Genomic DNA, 15426 nt, shown 5'->3' with positions numbered 1-15426 from the left:
TGGCCTATCCCCAGGAGTTATTATCAGTCCAGCTGCTTTTCCTCCTTGAGGCTTGACTCCTTCAGGATAAAGTTCTCTCTAAGAAAAGTTGTTCACTCTCTAGACATCTGTCCCTGTGTAGCCAAACCTTTTCTCCCTGTGTTCATGGTACCCTCAACCAAGGAACTGATTCCTGAAACTTTGAAACCGCTCTCAAAGAGAAGAATGTTGTCAGTGTAACATCTTCACCTCCTTTTGATTGTTTCTGATTGTTCATTTTTAACTAATATGTTGGTCAAACAAGAGAGTATTGGGCTTAGAGACAGCGGATCTCCATCCCTTCTGAAGAATGTAGTAAGTATTAATATCCTAGTATATCCTAGGTTTAGATCTGACTCAACCCACTCTCCCGTATGTGGGTTTCAACTTATTTTGAGCCCTAAAGAGATTTTTTTTTTTTTTTTTTGGTCTACCCTGTCTCTAGTTGAACTGTCAGAAAGGTTTGATGACAAGGAGCCAAGTAAGCTTTCCGCTGATAACTTTTATTTAACATTTTTTTTTCATTAAGCTATCTCAATATTTCAACACAACATATTAGGAGCAAATTTAAAACAGATTCTGACTAAACTTCTTCACAGGTTAAAATCCTCTGATGTCCCCTAGTTTGGGGGAAAAATGATTAGTAAATATTTTCACCAACATAGTTAAAAGCATGTGGTCTTGCTTTTACACAAAGATTTCATATTCTGTGGACTTGCAGAACAGGAAGAGAAATGAAAGAAAACTGTGTGAAAGTATACAAAAGCCACGAAATGTGAGATAATAAGCAAAGGTACAAATAACTGATATTCAAATATGACATTGTTATTTACAAAAAGGCAAAGTCTTCTAAGAGTAGAAGTGATACATCTAAACCAGACACCTAAGGGCAGAATAATAGCAGAAATCATAGTAAAGTTTGAAGTGTCATTGTGAGGGGACTTATTCTCATCACAATAAATTAATCCCTATGCCTAGTTCCTAATTTGATTATTCAGTGTGATTATTGTATGAGGCTGCTGGTAACTGGCATGCAGTAGAAACACAGATAATCAGGCTGCTATAGCCCTGATGGCTGCTGGTGTTTGGGAAGAAGGAAGCACCAGATATAAAGAAGCGGGAATCGTCAGAAGTGTGCAACCATGGTAATCGATGTTCTTTCCACTGTGGAGAGCAAATGGGGGACAGAATCAAGGACCCTTGAATGCAGTGCCAAATTAACTATTTTTCCTTTTACATAAAAGAAAAACCATCAGAGGCTTGAAAGCAGGGTAGAGGCTTGGTGAATTTGAAGTTTGGACATAGTCCTCATTGGAAAAGATGGATTGGATGACTGGAGGTAAGGAAGTCAGAGATTAATAATCTAAACTCAGGCTGGGATGTAGAAATGGAGCTAGCGGGTAAAGGATTTGGTAAGAAGGCAAAAGTAGAATCCCCCAGGCTAAGGAACCAAGTGAATGTGAGAGTGGAGGAGGGCAGAAATCAAGACAAGATCCCAAGTTTCCTTTCCTGGTGACTGCATAAATGGTGATACAATGAAAAGAACATAGCAAAGAAGTAGGCTTGGGGATAGTGATAATCAGTTCAGTTTTGAACTTGTTGAGTTAATTTTCAAGTTAGACCTGATTTATGATGGTCTTTGAAAAGCAGGTCAAAGAATTCAACTTCAATGCAGTAATTAGACAAAAGCTATTGAAGAGCTAAATTATGGAATAGTAAAGATGATGTTAAAGTACAACTGATTGTGCATCTATATCGCTTTTAAGAAGAGAAAATAGATTAAGAAAAATCCATCTTGAAGAAGCTAGTGCTATAGATATAGTGATAGCAATAGAAAAATTTAGCAATAGAAAAACCTCCCACAGAAGGGAGATTTGATGTCATGTCATGTAAGGAACACAGAACCCCCAACTATATAACATCTGTGTCTCACTAAGAAGTTGACGTCTCTAGATAATGAAATTCTGCAGGTGGAAAGCTTGGCAGGTGGGCCCGACAGGGGACGCCTTTGTAAAAATTATAAAAGGTACCCCCTTCTTCTATGGGAGGCTACAGCCCCATGTTGGAAGTCATCATTTAGCACTGGCAGTGTGGCCTGAACTTTGGCCCCCATTTACCCATCTAACCCAGCCTCCCTTTGCAGTGTGGGTATGTGGGTGTTGGTGCCGGAGGGAGGGTAGATAAGCCTGGAGGCATTTGACTAGATAAGAGAGAAGGAAGGGAATCAGGTTTTATTTCCACTTTAAGTAGATAATGGACTTCTTGGGGGAAGGAAAATCAGACTTTTTCTAATGACTTTACAGAGCAGAATTCGGACCAGCAAGCAACTATTTTGAAATAGTAGGTAAACTTTTTAAGTAAATAAAGCTACCCAAAAGAATGACTGACTTTTTCAGGAGACAGTGAACTCAATTTTTGGTAGTAACAAAATGGAGTCTGGATGTCTGCTTGATAAACCTTTCATAGAGGAATTCTTTGAAAATTCTTTCAAGCCTGTGATTTGACGATTACTTGCCAAATGAGTGTTATGGCCAGTAAATCTGTGACTGGAATTGGGAAGGCAGAACTTGGTATGGTTCTTGTAAGAGGAACATTTCCTCAAATAAAAGGATTAGGGGAAAAAAATATAACAGCCCCCTACCTCACACTTAATTTTTAATATTTGCATAAATATGTAATATTTGCTACAATTGACTATGACTCAGCTAAAGGTACCAGATCTGCTTTGACCTCAAAGTTCTACCTGATGGATTGATTATTCTAGCAGAAGTTGTAGTTGATGCAATCCTGATTTAACTTTGGCTACATTATTTGTCTGTCTTCCCCAGATTATCTAATGTAAATAACTGGATGTTTTTTTGTGTGTGTTTCTGAATTCCATTGCTTTGATGAACTTTATATCTCTGATATACTTTATATCTCAGACATCTATTTTATCTCAAAATGGAGGTATTGTTATGTTGAATGAGGACTTGCAGCTGCCTCCATTTTGACCTCAAACTTTCTAGATGGGTTTTTCTTTCCCACTGTCTCTTGGTTCTGGAAGACCCAGGAGGCAAAGCACCCCAAAAGGGAATAGAAACTACCCCCTCAAGCAATAAGGACTACCCTGAGCCAGCAAGAACCCACACGTGATTGACTCCACGACACTGATGCATTTGACCTTCAAAACCCTTACCTACCTTTGCCCTATATTTCCCTTGTGTAAACCTGCAAGTATTTTTAGCACTTTGGAGACTGTCTTTGAGATGCTTGTCCACTAATTCCCTGGTGTTGGCCCCACTGAAATAAACTTTCTTGATTCACCACTGCTTGTTTTTCTGCCTTTGGATTTTGTCAACAACATGTGGTCCAACCTGGTCTGTTTACTGTGCCCTGGCTACATGGACCTACTATAAATAAGTGTACATGTATAAACTTTATTTAACTGAAGCAAGAACGTAAGGATAATAAAGATCAAAGATCTTATTTTTATTTAATGTTAGATTAATTAATCCATCTAATTTTAAGAAAATGAATTTTCTTTGAAAAAGAATGTAAGTTGATAAAAATCAAGTTTCTTTTCAAAGACTTCTGCAACAGAGAAAGTGGAAACAATATGGAGAAAGGAAAACAGCTCACTAAGAAAGATGAAGAGGAACCTGAGCCTGCAGGTTAAGTTACACAGCTAATGTGACTTCTGCCTTTTCAAAGGATAAATAGAAGGTCAAGAAGATAAAAATCTGGCTTCCTGGTTCAGGAGTTGCTGCTCATCTTGGAACATATTCTATCTTCCAACTAATTAGCCCTCATTGGAGACTAGAAACAAATTCTAACAGATTAGAGTGTCTGGGAGTTAATGTTTTTATTTTAGCAAATACTGTGTTTAGCAATTACATAAGATGATACAGGTTGTCCCACACTATCTGCAAGTAGAACATTCCCATGAAATCTTTCATAAGCCATAAAATGAAGATGTAGCTACCATTAATTTCTATGGAAAAAAAATTTTTTGAGCATTCCCAGACCCAAAAAATAACCTCTCTTAGGCTTTTCTGATACCCTATGACATATCTTGCTAACAAATGCACAAAATAAATCAAGATAAAGCACAGATGCTCACAGACACACTTCAAAGCTATGCTTGGCTTGATGCTGAGATGTGGCATGTAGTTCCCAGGGAAGAGCTTGCAGTGCCAACTCTCGCTTGGGGAGCCAATGCCTCCATGAGGGTTTGCTTCAAAACAAATGCTGATGCTATTTTTGCTATTCACCTTTTTCTCATAATAGCAAAAATTATCTTTGGATTTATTTAGCTTAGTAAAAACAGGTATTAATGTAGGTCTTTCCTAAAAGCAACTGCAACCAGGATAAGGTGAACTTCGGAAAATCCAGGGATGCCAATACCTATCTTTAATGATAACCATATGATCAGAATTGTAGGAAATAATGGAAAATAAATATTCAGAAGGTCAGTGGTACCCATGAACTCATGGAAACTCAAATACTGTATCATTCAAAAAGTGAATTCTCATTTGATTTATGGGAAACCCATTCATCAATAGTCAATTATAGGCTGCCTACCATGTGACAGGCATTCAAGTTGAAAATGGCAGTAGCAGCAAGAGCAACCACCAAATGCCTTTTTAAAAAACCAGTCATTATTGTTAGCTTGATGTAACAAGCTAACTGCCTAAAATAATATTTCAATTCAAGTAGCTTTAAGTGACCAGAAACATGTATCTTTACGGTGTACCAGATATTACTGAATTTAGGGTACTATCATTGCTACATAATTAAAAGTCCTTTATATCAGCATGCAGAAGGAAAATCAAAATAATATTTACTCTGCCTTATGTGGCAACCTTTCATAGTTTATTGCCATCTGGCATGAATATAGTCTAGAATCAGGTTTAGTATTATAAAGTATTATTGTCTCAGTTATTTATGTACACGTAACACATTACCACTTGAAGAGTGGGTCTTGTCTGCTGGTTCCCAGAGCTGCAAATGCTTGAGGTATCAAAATTATGCTGACTCTTTAAGTATGCGTTGCATCAGACCATTGCTGTGTTTCCTTTATGACTAGAAAAAAGCCTCTCTCTCCACTTTGGCCAGATTTTGTCCTTTAGGCCTCAGAGCTACATTGCTTATGCTTATGTCTAATGATGATCTTCCTAACAACATTTCCTTGACCTTCTGCTGACAGTCCCTCCATCACAAGGATGTGTTTGTTAAATCCATGTGTCAACTGGCACCATGGGGTACCCAGTATATAGTCAAAGATTATCCTGATGCTTCTGTGAAGGTGTTTAGATGAGATTAACATTTAAATTGGCAGACTCTGAGTAAAGCAGATTGCTCTCCATTACATGGGTGGGTCTCATCTGATCAGTTGAAGGCCTGAGTAGAACAAAAAGACCGGCCTACCCCAAGCAAGAGAGAATTCACAAGCCTGCTGGCCTTTAGACTGGAACTGAGGCTTTGGTTCTCCTGGGTCTCCAGCCCACAAGACCTACTCTGCAGATCTGGAATTTTCTAGCATCTATAATCACATAAGCCAATTCCTTATAAAACAGTTCTCTCTCTCTCTCACCACATACGCATGCACGTGCACACACACACATACATACACACACTATTGGTTCTGTTTTTCTGGAGAACCCTGACTAATGTGGACAGGACATAAGGCAGGACACTGCCATTCTCTCCATCATAGCTGTCTTGGCCCAGGGCATAAATCCTCTCCCTCCTTTTTGTGCCTCAGTCAAAACATCTCAAGTGATTCAACATGCATTCCCCTAAAGTTGATTCCATAAACTCCTCTAACATGTATATATATATATATATATATATATATGAATCCTAGAAGTACACATAACCTTTGATGTACATATTTGTATATAAATCATTGTCCCTATTTTCGACTGCTTTCCCATGATGGATAGAGAGAAGTGGAATTCTTGGGTAAAAAGCTATGAGTTATTTAATGATCTTCATTCATATTGGCAAATAGCTTTCCTCAAACATATATCATTACTGGGCATTCATCAATAATGAATATTCACACTCTTATAGTATGTTGTTATTCTAACTAGCATCTCCTTGATTGCTGGCCAAATACAACACAGTTTAAAAGTGTATTTGCCCTGGGACACCTGGGTGGCTCAGTTGGGTAAGCAGCTACCTTCAGCTCGGATCGTGATCTCAGCGTCCTGGGATCGAGTCCAACATTGGGCTCCTTGCTCGGCGGGGAGTCTGCTTCTCCCTCTGCCTCTGCCTGCCACTCTGCCTGTGCTCTCTCTCTCTGACAAAATAAAATAAAAAATCTTAAAAAAAAAGTTTATTTGCCCTTATTATTTCTTTTTCTGAGAACTGTCTTTTTTATCTTTTTACTCTTTTGGGTTTTGGGGAAATAAAGAGGGCTAAAGACATTTACCTTGTATCTTTCATATAATTCAAAAATATTTTTCTCATTTTTTTGCTTGCTTTTATATTTTTATGCATTTTTTTATAAAAGAAATATATATTTGTTGTCGAAAATATGGAAAATACAGAAAATCCCATAGAAGGAAATAGAAATTACCCAAATTTCCTAGAGATGGCTATTACCAACATTTTGCTGTAAGTTCCTCTAATCTTTTGTTGTGGATATATAGAAATAAATATATACACATAATTTTTTAAAGGAAAATATAATGATATTGCATATTCTGCTTATAACATTTTCAATTTTTACTTCAGGATATATAATGAAAATCTTATCATGTTATTATTATTATTATTATTATTTTTACAGCATGACTTCTTTGACCTATTTCCTATTGGAGATTTTTGGTTGTTAACCAATTTTTACTGTAGTAAATAGGAAAAAACATCCTGGTAAAAAAGTCTTCCAATATATCAGTAGCAAGAGATTACAGAATTAAAATTTCTTATGAAAAATGATGCATATTTTGAAGTTTCTGATACATATAACCAATCCGTTCTCCAAAAATTTCATAATCCTCTAGTAATATAAGATGCTCATTTCTCTATACTCCCAGTAATATTTGGTATGATTATTAAAAACAGCACCACCAGAAAATAACTTTGAAAATATGTAGGTGAAAATGAGCATCTCTGCCTTACCTTTGCTTTGACATGTATTCATGTATTCAAATAGCTATGGAACACCACCACAGATCAGGCACAGTGTTGAGTTCTGAGAAATGAGTAATATCCCCTCCCCCTCCAGAATCATCATTTCCATTTCTTGGGTAAAAAGAAATTCATGACATACATTTTTCCTCTCAAGTATCCAAGTATCTTGAGAATAAGCTGTATCTTGTCTATTTCTCAACTACAGTACAGTTATTCCAATAGGACATTCTAACCAGTGTCTGCTCTATTATGGCCAACACTCTAAGGGGTGGTTCCATCTGAGTAATATTTTTTCTTTCTTTCTGATGCATTCCTGACTTTTGTTGAGACTGATGTAACACAGAAGGTATGGGCGAGCCAGTTGTACAATGAGCCTCTGAGACCAATTGTGAAATAAAACTGAAAGGCAGTTTGATATTGTAGAAAAAGGTGGATTTTGAGTCAGAAAGATCTTAGTTCTCACACTTGCACAGTAACCTTGGACAAATAACTTAGTTGCTTCTTTTGTGAAGTGTGACTTATAGAACACTTTCTCACTGAATAAAAAATTCCAGAAGAGTACCCGCCGCTGAGCAGAGCTAAGGATTTTAGGGTTGTTTCAGTCAGACCTCATTTGCTACTCAGTCCGTCTCCTTTCACCGATCTTCTTTCCTATTTTGATACCTGTGTCTTCCCAGGCATCCTTAATCTTCCTGCTGGAAAACGTGGTTCTTCATTGGAGATGACCAATGTGTGCTTTCTTGTAGAAATGTTACGAACCTTGTTCACGTACAAACCCTTGCTCTGACCAGACCTTGTTTTCCACAGTGATAACTAGTTCTCAGTAAACCTGTGAGCTTTTTATGGGCAGAAAACATGTCTTCTGTTTTATCTGCCTTTCCATCCAGTGTTTTCCTAGCAGTGTCAGGCACTCCATAGATCCTTAATAATTATCTATTGAATCTGAACTATTCATCTGAACTTGGATTTAAGGATTTATGTGTTCAATCTCAAGAGTGTTTTGTTTTGTTTTTCATTTCAGTCCCCTTCTTTTGATTCACCTGAACATGTCCTGTGTTACTATTCAAGACTGAATCCAAATGTCATCTTCCCTGGGAGGCCTTGCACAGGTCCCTATGGAATAAATTAATCACATCTCAAGGCTCTCCAGGCACTTTCTTTAGTTACTCTCATCATCTTCTTCTTTGGTAGACTCTGATCTCTTATTTATCTTTGGATTCCTAGTGCTCAACATACTGAAGTAAGTGTTCAATAATAATTTTTCTGGATTGAATGGAGGGGGAAAGTATGTTAATCATTCCTATCACTTTAAATTTCAGTTTGTATAAAGGAAAAGTCAATTTAAAAAGTCCTTGAATAGTGAGTGAAAAGATGAAATGTGCAATAATGGGGGAGTTCAGGGAATGAGGAGATAGAATAGGTTTTAATTGGTGGCTCCATAGCTTATGGTTACATGTATAGGGGCCAACTTCCCCTTTCTCTGGCTGCCCCTAGTCTCTGCCTGGTGCCAGAAGGAAACCCATGAGGGCCCCAGGAGGCTCAGTCAGTTGAGTGGCTGTCTTTCATTTAGGGTTCAGGTCATGATTCTAGGATCCTAGGATCCAGTCCCGTAGTGGGCTCTCTACTCAGTGGGGAGCCCGATTCTCCCTCTCCCTCTGCCTGTTGCTCCCCCTAACTTGTGTGCTCTGTCTCTGTCAGATAAATAAATAAAAATCTTAAACAAACAAACAAACAAACAAACAAAAGGAACCTATGGGAGGTGGCAGCACATTCCATGTAATTTACTTTTTAGAGATAATGCTCGTCACTCACAACACACTGCTCTCCACTGACGATGGGATTCTTGGGACCACGGCAGACTCATGGGCAGATATTCATGCTTCTCAAAACACACTCAGAGGCCTTTGTAGAAAAATGGCCCTGCCGAGACAAGTCCATGGGCTTTCCTTACCTAACTCATTAAGGAAGTACGTAGGTAACCAGAGCTGCAGTGGAAAGGCAGGGAGGTAAATAAGGATCAGCTTCAGAATCTAATTGCTGGTTTTGAAAATCTGTCACTTTGCCCTTGCAAGACCTTACACCTCGGTATTGTTAGTAAATTTAGTGATCATGCTTTTGATTCAACCTCTCAATTTAAAGATTGAGGTGCTTTATGGACTTTAATTTTCTAAGGCTTTTGGAAAATATTTAACCTTTTCCTTATCGGTATTTCTGAGAAATTTTTGTCATACATGGTCTTTTTTTTTTTTTTTGAATTAAAGATTATGTTTAATAGAAAATGATCAATATATTTCAGCCCTCCTGAATTACAGTTTTGGAAATAATTTCAGTAACATGAGGATCAGCTTAATACTAAAACTGTATGGAGTGGTTGACTCTTGGTGATTCTTTTTTTTTTAAATTAATTAATTAATTATTTTTTAAACATATATTTTTATCCCCAGGGGTACAGGTCTGTGAATTGCCAGGTTTACACACTTCACAGCACTCACCATAGCACATACCCTCCCCAATGTCCATAACCCCACTCCCCTCTCCCAACCCCCCTCCCCCCATCAACCCTCAGTTTGTTTTGTGAGATTAAGAGTCATTTATGGTTTGTCTCCCTCCCAATCCCATCTTGTTTCATTTAATCTTCTCCTACCCCCTTAACCCCCCATGTTGCATCCCCTCTCCCTCATATCAGGGAGATCATATGATAGTTGTCTTTCTCCGATTGACTTATTTCGCTAAGCATGATACCCTCTAGTTCCATCCACGTCTGTCATACATGGTCTTAGACCATCACTTAATCTATAGGCATTTCTTTTCTCTTAACCCTGTTTTATACTCGAATGCTCATTTCTCATTTGTCAACTTTGAAACACTGAACCAAACTAAACTCAAGCAAGTCTTGGTGGAAGTAATTTTCCCAAGGATATCTCTCAGGGGTTGCACTGTTAATAGGAAGATGGACATATCCTCAGGTTTCCATACCCTTATGTTCATTTCTCATTCACTATGGACTTGAAAGAATAAAAATAAACATTGAGAAAAGAAGGGTTTAGACTTCGGAAAATTTTTGTTCCTCACAATATTTCTGATTTGACTTTGGGAAAAGAATGTTACTGTTTTCAGACATCAAGTTATTTTGGGGTTTTGAGTCTTCCACCAGTTATCCATCAATTTGTGGAATCAACATAGGCAAGAAAGGAAAGAATAGGGGACTGATTACTTAATTTTTAAAAATAAAACTGATGAGACAGCAAATGATATTCGATCCTATTAAAGAGACCAAGCATAGACCTTAAAAAAAAAATTCTTTACATCCCTTGCATTGGGATTGTGTGATATGGTTCCACAATTCAGGAGATTGGAAATTACAGAACATCTGCAATGAAATTGGTTTTCTCTGGAAAACTGATGAATCACTTACTGCCAATGACTAGAAGGAAAAGCACTTGTTTATGCCCTTATGTAATGAATTTTTATGAGGTGAAGTTTGCTGTTTATAAAAAATACACTTTAAGCTGCTGTAGATGTAAAATAATAGAATTCAGAATTCAGAGCAATGCATTACTGCAAAGACAGTCACTAGCAGAATATTATCTGCTTACAGAACACCAAAACAGGGCTATTACTTCTATAATGGAATTAAAAAAAATCTCATCTACCCAGTTGGATTCTAGAAGAAAAAGTATTTAAAGAGACATAGCTGAAATTGACAGCTCCAAAATTGCATGTATTTTCAATGAAAAGTTATTAATTCTCTTATTGTGCTCCTGAATTCCAACTGTGTTTTCCCTCAAAGCAAGAATGCCACAGAACATTTTAAATTAAAAATGGCACTCCTAAGATACACTACAAAAGACAAACTGGGGGTGCTGTCCTCTCACCACTATTAAAGAAGTGCTTGTACAAATTTCTCCACAATAATACTATCAGTTGCTGTGCTCAGTATTTGTGAGGGGCTTCATGATCAAACCCCCAAACTCTCTTGCCTTCTTCAAACACTTCCTAAGCAACTGTATTGTGCTGGTCACACTTTTTGGGTGTAGTGACATGAGAGAGAGAGAGACAGAGAGAGATATGTATAACCTCTGTCCTCTTTGAGCCCACGGTCTATTTTGCTGTTTCAGAGAGTTATCTAGTTGAAACTGAGGAATATTTTAGTAAGTTAGAGAAGGGGCTTGCTTTCAAAGAATATATTTGCTCTTTTGTATTTGATCAGGAGCAAAGCATTTTTATTTATTTATTTATTTAAAAATTTTATTTATTTGACAGATGGAGATCACATGTAGGCAGAGAAGCAGGCAGAGAGAGTGGAAGGGAAGTAGGCTCCCTGCTGAGCAGAGAGCCCCATGCTGGGCTCAATCCCAGGATCCTGGGATCATGACCTGAGCCAAAGGCAGAGGCTTTAACCCACTGAGCCACCCAGGTGCCCCGGGAGCAAAGCATTTATTTATTTATTTATTTATTTATTTATTTATTTATTTATTTATTTATTTTTAAGATTTTATTTATTTGACAGAGGGAGAGAGATCACAAGCAGGCAGAGAGGCAGGCAGAGAGAGAGGGGAAGAAGGCTCCCCGCTGAGCAGAGAGCCCGATGTGGGGCTCCATCCCAGGACCCTGGGATCATGACCTGAGCTGAAGGCAGAGGCTTAACCCTCTGAGCCACCCAGGCGCCCTAGCAAAGCATTTTTAAAGCAACTGACCATACTGTAGCATTTTATAATTTTTGTTGACTAAAAAGGTACATTTACAAATTGATGTGGATTTAAAAGAATAGAGGCTATTAGGAGAGGATACTATTAGGAGAGAGAATTCTTAGTGAGCTATGATTAGTAGGGAACCATCCTGGACACCTCTCAGAACAGTAAAGTCTCTGGTTCACTTATACAGAATTTTGACTATTTAGATAAAGTCTCAGCTGAATTTCAAGTTTGTAATATGCCTTACTAGTAAACCAAACCATAAAAATACCTCAGAAATATCAGCATTTTTGTGTCCATGTCTGGAAGGAATACAGAATCCTGGGTCAGATCCTGGGTCTTGATTCTTAGTTGAGGAAATACAGGCATCCTACAGGCTTAGGCAAACTGATAATATAAAATATACATGTCAACTGTTTTTTTTTTTTTTAATTTTTATTTATTTATTTGACAGACAGAGATCACAAGTAGGCAGAGAGGCAGGCAGAGAGAGAGAGGAAGGGAAGCAGGCTCCCTGCTGAGCAGAGAGCTCGATGCGGGGCTCGATCCCAGGATCCTGGGCTCATGACCCGAGCCGAAGGCAGCGGCCCTAACCCACTGAGCCACCCAGGCACCCCCATGTCAACTGTTTTGATCCGGTGTATGGGTTCTAGATATTTTAAAGTAAGTAAACTACACTTATTTAAAAATACCATACATTTATTTATAAACATCAAATACTTTTGGAAAAGGGAGTAGGCACTTTTTACCTTTTTGTTGCCTACATATTTCTAAGTGGTTAAAGTGTTTGTATTATATGGAGTCGAAGTTAATATTTAATTTAAAATATCCAAAATAATTCAGACTCTTTCAACAGTTGTGGTTGGTCAGAAAGGCAGGACTTTACTGTCATGCAAAAAATGGATACTCTAGGATTTTTTAGAATCATACATCTCTTAAATTTACATTTTTAACTTGTTTACTAGCTATGCAGATATTTTACCTTTGAAATGAACTGTAAAAAAAATTGGCCATGAGATTTTAAAGCAATAACTGGTTTTAATGTAATGAAAAAGTATTACATGCTCAATGTAGAAAATTTGGGAAATACAGAAAAATGTAAAAATTAAAGTTGAATAGATGACTAACCCAGAGATATTTATTACATGTATGTGCCTGCTCATCTCATAAGTGTCTGTCTCATTTCAAGATATATATGCATCTGTTGAGATCATATATTTAATATCCAACTTCTTTCATATTATATTGTGAACACTTTCCCATGTAATTGAAATTATTCGTATGTATTTTTGCACAATTTTTTCATGGTATTTATATGACATTAAGTCAATTAAATAGCTATACTATTTTAGTTTCCTATTATTGAGCATTTGTGTCATTTCACATCTTGTGAACAGAGCTATAGTGAAAATCATTTCAGTAAATCTATTTTCAAATTCTTATAATTTCCTTGAGATAAATTCTTAAGGTCAATGGAATATAAACATGTCCACACCCATCTGATTTTAAAATCAGCTTTACTTATCTTAGTAGATTTAGGTTTTATTGGCTCTGGGATTTCAGCACAGGGTGGGTTCAATCTGTTAGTGAGGACAAGTTACTCTACTGCCAAACAGAAAGAAAGTGAACTACCTACTGAATACCATACTTTTGGATTTTCTGGCCTCAGGAGTGACTTGGATTAGTCTTGTTTGAATTGTTCTTATTGGCAGAAAACAACTCAAGGTACTGCTCAAGGAAGGCCTTTGGACAACATGATAATGATGCTTACTTTTAAGAAAAATGACATTTTAAAACCATAAGCTTTGTCTTGAAAATATCAAGAGATAGTAAGTGACAACTTAGGAACAGAAAGGCACAGCCTGTCTTGTTTCGTGATTTACATACTCTTTGAAGGAATAAAAACCCCAGACGTACAAGTGAAATACTTGTCAACTTACTTGTGATGAATATAAATATGTTCTACATACTAGCTTTAGCTGGAAAGAAACATGGAGCAGCAGTTCTATAGATAATATGGACAATTGTTTTGGCTAAAAAGTCTGTTTGGAATTGTTCTGTTGCTGAAAATATCTTTCCTTAATTCAGGTAACACTTCACTTATTAAGTACTATTAGGAAAACCAGCTCTTTGTTAAAAGCAAATGTTCTAAGTGAATCAAGTTTTTGCCTGTAAATGCCAACATGAAGGCTTCCTCAACTATAACCATACTAATGTTCCTGCCTTCTTAACCAAATTATACAGAATATAAGGTACCCTTATTGATGATCCAAGATCATTTTTATTTATTTATTTAAAATTTTATTTATTTGACAGGCAAAGATCACAAGTAGGAAGAGAGGCAGGCAGAGAGAGAGGAGGAAGCAGGCTCCCTGCTGAGCAGAAAGCCCAATGCGAGGCTCGATCCCAGGACCCTGGGATCATGACCTGAGCCAAAGGCAGAGGCTTTAACCCATTGAGCCACCCAGGCACCCACAGGGACCCTTTAAAAATAGGAACTTGGAACTTCTTTGCTTCCTCATACTTGGAATAAATCCAGATAGTTTTTGTTTTGTTTTTTTACCATGGCCTGCCTGGCCTGACCCTGTGTCCCTTACCTCACCTTTCTCTTGTCACTCTATTTCTTACTGTTGCTTAACCAGGAATGGACTCTTGTCTCAGAGCTTGGGTACCTGCCATTTCCTTATCCTGGCACTCTCCTGTGCTTGGCTTTCCCCCTCAGTTCATTCAGATCTCTTTGCAAAGTTCAACAGCATCCCTTGTCACTCTCCATTCCCTCAGCCTGTTTTCTTTTTTTCTTCAGAGTACTTCCAACTTCTGAAATTATCTTACACATGTGTTTATTGTGTATTATTCCTCCACAAATGTAAAAAGGGGTTTTTATTTATAAGTACATCTCTGCCTAGAGAAGAATGCCTGTAGGGACTTAATAAGTAATTTTTGAGAGAATGATTTATTTAATTCTCATTACAGTCCTAAGAGATAGATATTACTGAATGCCCACTTCATAGGTTGACCAAATTGAATCTTAGAGGAGTTAAATAAACTTACCCAAAACCCACTGAGTTCTGAAGTAAGGGAGCAGGACATGCCTTGGGTTAGTCAAAGCTAACAGATTAAGAGCTGATTAACAGCTAATCAGATATGATCACTGAAGCAACTGGATACATTATATACACAAGTAGCAAATCTGATTGGAGAACAAGTTACGCAGGAGAGAAAGGGAGAGAAAAAACAACGTGTAAAAGTTTTTATTTTCCCAAGGGGAGAAGCTCATAGGCGATGGTTAGGTTCTTGAGGCTAAAGCAGAAATGTATCACATAGCCAAATATGACCCAGTTATAGAACCTTGAGCCCTGAGACCACTGGGGAGTAGGAATAGAAGAACCAGTATTAGAGCAAGTCTCCTGGCAATGTACAAGGAGGCAAGGAACCAACGGGGTCTGGGACTGTTGGAGCAACTTAGCCAGTAGGCCTAGGTCTCTGCAGTGAGTTGGAGTTCCCTGAGGCAGCACTTAAGAGTACAGAAATCAGTCATAAACCGAATGATTTTAAGTTGAGTACTTCCTGCCATTAGTGTGTTTGTATGCTT

The sequence above is a fragment of the Enhydra lutris genome, unplaced genomic scaffold, assembly GCF_002288905.1.
Source record: "Enhydra lutris kenyoni isolate GAN:26980312 unplaced genomic scaffold, ASM228890v2 scaffoldscaffold49, whole genome shotgun sequence".
Lineage (NCBI taxonomy): Eukaryota > Metazoa > Chordata > Mammalia > Carnivora > Mustelidae > Enhydra > Enhydra lutris.
This window is presented reverse-complemented; position numbering follows the sequence as displayed.